General features: G+C 46.2%; 1 pseudogene; it reads right to left on the bottom strand.

Moving 5' to 3' along the window:
* Positions 1–1,298: 1,298 nt before the first annotated feature.
* On the bottom strand, positions 1,299–2,068 carry LOC100960726 (annotated as a pseudogene).
* Between the last annotated feature and the right edge of the window lie 2,805 nt (positions 2,069–4,873).

The following is a 4,873-nucleotide window of genomic DNA, read 5'->3' as shown; positions in this document are numbered from 1 at the left end:
TAGGGAGGGGTCTGTGTAGTTGCTGACACTGCTTGTTGCACACTTGGATAAATAGGCCCAGTATTGTAGAGACTCCTCATCCGGCTCAATCTTTGATCTATTCAATTTTAGTTGGTTTGGTTCATGGGGATCCTGGCTAAAGAGCATACTCCAAATAATTGGCATTATCTATCAGCAAACAATAGTAATCTCTCCAGTGGGCTGTATTTTCTCAAAAGTTTTAAATGTTTGCATGCAGCCATCTAGCAAACATCAAATGGTCTCTTTTTGGCTGGAATGAGAAAAGCTCAAAGAAATGTGTGATCTTGAGGACACTGTAACCTCTGAGTGGCACGCCAAGAGTAGAAACTCAGAGTGATGGTAACTGAGCACAGTGCTAATGCCCCAAGTTTTGGTCACACTGTCATCTAGGTGAGAGCCAGACCACAAGTATGGAGGTGGGTTTTTGTTTGTTTGTTTTTGGGGGGGTTGAACTTATTGAGTTTATTCACCAGAGTGGAAATTTATTTGTTTATTTATTTATTTAAAGACAAAGTCTCACTCTGTTGCCCCAGGGTAGAGTGCCGTGGATCATAGCTCACAGCAACCTCAAACTCCTGGGTTCAGGTGATTCTCCTGCCTCATCCTCCCAAGTAGCTGGGACTACAGGTGCCTGCCATGATACCCAGCTAATTTTTCTATTTTTAGTAGAGACAGGGTCTTGTTCTTGGTCAGGCTGGTCTTGAACTCCTGAACTCAAGAAATCCACCCACCTAGGCCTCCCACAGAGTGGAAATAATGTCTGTACCAAATGTTTGTTACTATAACTTCTGCATCACATCTAAAATCCAAATAGTTTGTTTTATTCTGCGTTTTATTAATGAAATACGTTGTCCTAGGGCAGCACCATAGCTCAGTGGTTAGGGCACCAGCCACATATACCTGGGCTGGCGGGTTCAAATCCGGCCTTGGCCTGCTAAAACAACAATGACAACTGCAACAAAAAAAAATAGCAGGGTGCTGTGGGCAGGCGCCTGTGGTCCCAGCTACTTGGGAGGCTGAGACAGAGAATCACTTAAGCCTAAGAGTCTGAGGAGGCTACAAGCTCTGATGCCATGGCACTCTCTGCCCAGGGTGACAGCTTGAGACTCTGTCTCAAAAAAAGAAAGAAAAGAAAAAGGAAATACATTGTCCTATCTCCCCCACCCCACAATAAAAATCTCACCCAAGCAACCCATCCCTGTCTATCATCCCTCCTCTCTCCCTACCAGCCCTGCACAATTTCACCAAGATTCTCTGCCCACAGGCCATTTGGGAGTTCATCCATTGGGTGACAATGTGGAAATACACAGAGCCTCTTTGGAGAAAACAGGTGGCTGAGAGAGCTCCAGGAGGGGCTTATTTGAGGGCATTGGCCACTGCTCATAAGCCAGCTAGATTTCCTCATCTTCTGGACAGATGGAGGTGAATTCTTCCCGAGCACAGCCACTGCCTAGGTACCGATGCACTCCATGAACGCCTCAGGGATGGTGAATCCCCGGTACTTCTAACACACCACCTGTACTATGTGGAGTTTTGTCAACAGTTGCAGTCAGCCAGGGTGAGCTCATTGCCATCCAGAAACTTGCTCTGAGAGATGACTTCATCCTCTTCTTCCGGGAGGGGGAACGTCAAGTAATTATCTAAAACCCTCAGGGCTTTCAGGAGCCTCTTTTCCAGATTACCATTGAGTGCTGGGCTTGAATTCTTGATGTAGGCAGAAAATTTAGCAAATATGTCCAGGCCAGCTGTGTTGGATTCAGGGTTCAGAGCTGCCACCTTGGGGTACCTGGGAGGGCATAGCACCGGCTACAGAAATTCCTCCGTCTTGTTGGTGTCTGTGTGAACTTTAGTGCCATACAGCAGGAATGGGAACCTGGCATAGCTTCTGCACCGTCTTGGTTGGCCTCTTAGTGTCAACAGTGGTGACGCTGAAGGGGACTCCCTTGAGCCCTAGCACCATGAACAGTCTCTGGGAGAAGGGGCAGTTCCCAAATTTGGCCTGATCACTGCCAGCCTTCATGAACAATTCAACCCGTGGTTGTTCTTCCGCCAAGGTTGCCACAAGCCCAGACAGTTTTTTCGAAAACAGTCAACTTAATAAAAAACCTGCTTGAAGTTCTTTGAAGCCACAGTAACATTTAAATATGGTTAAGACTTGAAAGCTGAAATTGAGTGGGTTAGAAAGCTAATTAAACTTTCAACTTGCTCAAGTAGAATTACAAAAAGGTCAAATTGTGTTTTTCACTGAGATATAGTCCACTGGAATCACCAACACCCCACAGATGTTAGAATATTTAGTGCTGAGATAATAAGGAATCCAGGCACCCCTCCGGGGTCCTCAAACTTTTTAAACAGGGGGCCAGTTCACTGTCCCTCAGACTGTTGGAGGGCCAGACTGCGGGCCCTGGGACAAGTCGGCTGCTAAGCAGGACAGGCAGAGGCGGGAAAAACACCCAGTGGGCTGGATAAATGTCCTAGGGGGCTGCATGTGGCCTGCGGGCCGTAGTTTGAGGACGCCTGCGAGTTTAAACAGTCTTCTGTTGTCCCTTCTTTGGAGATCTGTGGGTGTTTGAAATGACACCACCACCAGCAACTGTAGCCTTGATGAAAGAGTCCAGTTCTTCATCTCCACAAATAGCAGGTTGCAAGTGACGAGGGGTAATAGCTTTACCTTTAGGTTTTTTTTATGTATTTCCTGCATCAAACCTAGGACTGGACATCCTGGGTTCCAGGTGTCCATGAGCATGCCCACGGGGAACTGCAGGCTGGCTCGCTGGTGGAAAACCGCCATCCTTCCCAGAGAACCTCCCGGCCTTGCCCCCGGCACTTCCAATTCAGCCGAAGCTCAAACTAGCCAGGCAGAGAAAGGGCGAATCAGACACACGGGGAGATCTCACTACCTACTCCTTCCTCTCACCGCGATTCTAACTGCACCGTTTCCTGCCTTCCCGGCTCCCTTTATACTGCAGAATCAAAAGCATGAAGTTGTTAAATAAGTTTCACAAGAGGCCACTGGTTTGGACTGAGTTATTGAACTAGAACTTGCATTAAATAGACCAAACCAAAACGGAGTCACTCATGCTAAAGTTCCACATCACCAGACTGAGACTAAGGTGTTTATCTGACCTTCTGAGAAATCAAGAGAGAGTAAACAGCCAAATCCCCAGATAGGCCAGTTTCAGCCTGCATTATCAGCAGGTCCCTCCGGCTTTAACTTGACAAGGAAGGTAACTTTGAAACAACCATTCTGCTTTTTGTTTTCAATTTTTGCTTTCCTCAGCCCATTTCTGCCTATAAAACCAAAATCCTCTAGTTAGCTCATCAGAGCACTCATTCTATTTTATAGAATGAGGTGTTGCTCAATTCTAGAATTGCAAATAAAATCCAGTTAAGATATTTATTATTGGGTGGCTCCTGTAGCTCAGTGAGCATGCAGCCGGCCTCATGTCTGAGGGTGGTGGGTTCAAATCCGGCCCCGGCCAAACTGCAGCAAGAAAATAGCCAGGAGTTGTGGTTGACGCCTGTAGTTCCAGCTACTCCGGAGGGTGTGGCAAGAGAGTCACCTAGGCCCAGGAGCTGGAGGTTGCTGTGAGCTGGGATGCACAGCACTCTACCGAGGGTGACAAAGTGAGACTCTGTCTCTTGAAAAAAAGATATTTATTATTATTATTGTTATGATTATTGAGACAAGGTCTCACTCCCTCACCCCAGATAGAGAGCGGAGGCATCATTATAACTCATAGCAGTCTCAAACTCCTGGGCTCAAGCAATCCTCCTACCTCAGTCTCTTGAGTTGCTGGGACTAGAGGCACTGGCCACCAGGCCTGGGTAATTTTTCTGTATATATATATATATTTTTTTTGTAGAGACCAGGTCTCACTCTTGCTCAGACTTATGACCTCAAGCAATCCATCCCCCTAAGCCTGAGATCTATAGACTAAATGGGTTGTAATTATGTCTTTTGACACTTTTTCTCTTACTCTTCCTCCTTGTTCTTTTGTTCCATTATTGTTCTTAAAATTGCACAGTAGGCCAGGCACAGTGGCTCAGACTGCCTGTAAGCCTAGCACTCTGGGAGGCCGAGGCAGGAGGATCACTTGAGCTCAGGAGTTCAAGATCAGCCAGAGCAAGAATGAAATCCCATGTCTACTAAAAATAGAAAAATTAGCCCAGCATTGTGGTGGGTACCTGTAGTCCCGCTACTGGGAGACTGAGGCAAGAGGATTGTTTGAGCCCAGGAGTCTGAGGTTGCTGTGAGGGAAGATGATATCATAGCACTCTAGCCTGGGGCAACAGAGTGAAACTAAAAAAAAAAGTCAGCTCAGCACCTGCACTCAGTGGTTAGGGTGCCAGTCACGTACTTTGGGGCTGGCTAGTTCAAACCCAGCCCAGGCCTGCTAAAACAACAATGCTACAACAAAAAAACAGCCAGGCATTCTGGTGGTCACCTGTAGTCCCAGCTACTTGAGGAGCTGAAGCAATAGGATCACTTGAGCCCAAGAGTTTGAGGTTGCTGTGAGCTATGATGCAATGGCACTCTACCAAGGGTGACATAATGAGACTCTGTCTCCAAAAAAAAAAAAAAAAAAACAAGTTTGCACAATAACTAAAGTCAAATATAATTTAGTCTTCTAATACTTATATTCTAACAGTGTAATTGCATTTTATACCCGCATTAATATCTTGGTTGGTATCATTTAATTTCAAATCACCATCATTATTTATTTATTTATTTATTTATTTTTGAGACAGAGCCTCAAGCTGTTGCCCTGGGTAGAGTGCCATGGCATCACAACTCCTGGGCTCAAGCGATTCTTCTGCCTCCGCCTCCCAAGTAGCTGGGACTACAGGC

The sequence above is a fragment of the Otolemur garnettii genome, unplaced genomic scaffold, assembly GCF_000181295.1.
Source record: "Otolemur garnettii isolate 467f Iridium unplaced genomic scaffold, OtoGar3 scaffold00002, whole genome shotgun sequence".
NCBI classification, from domain to species: Eukaryota; Metazoa; Chordata; class Mammalia; order Primates; family Galagidae; genus Otolemur; species Otolemur garnettii.
The sequence above is the reverse complement of the archived record's forward strand: the minus strand, read 5'-3'. Positions and strand labels throughout refer to the sequence as shown.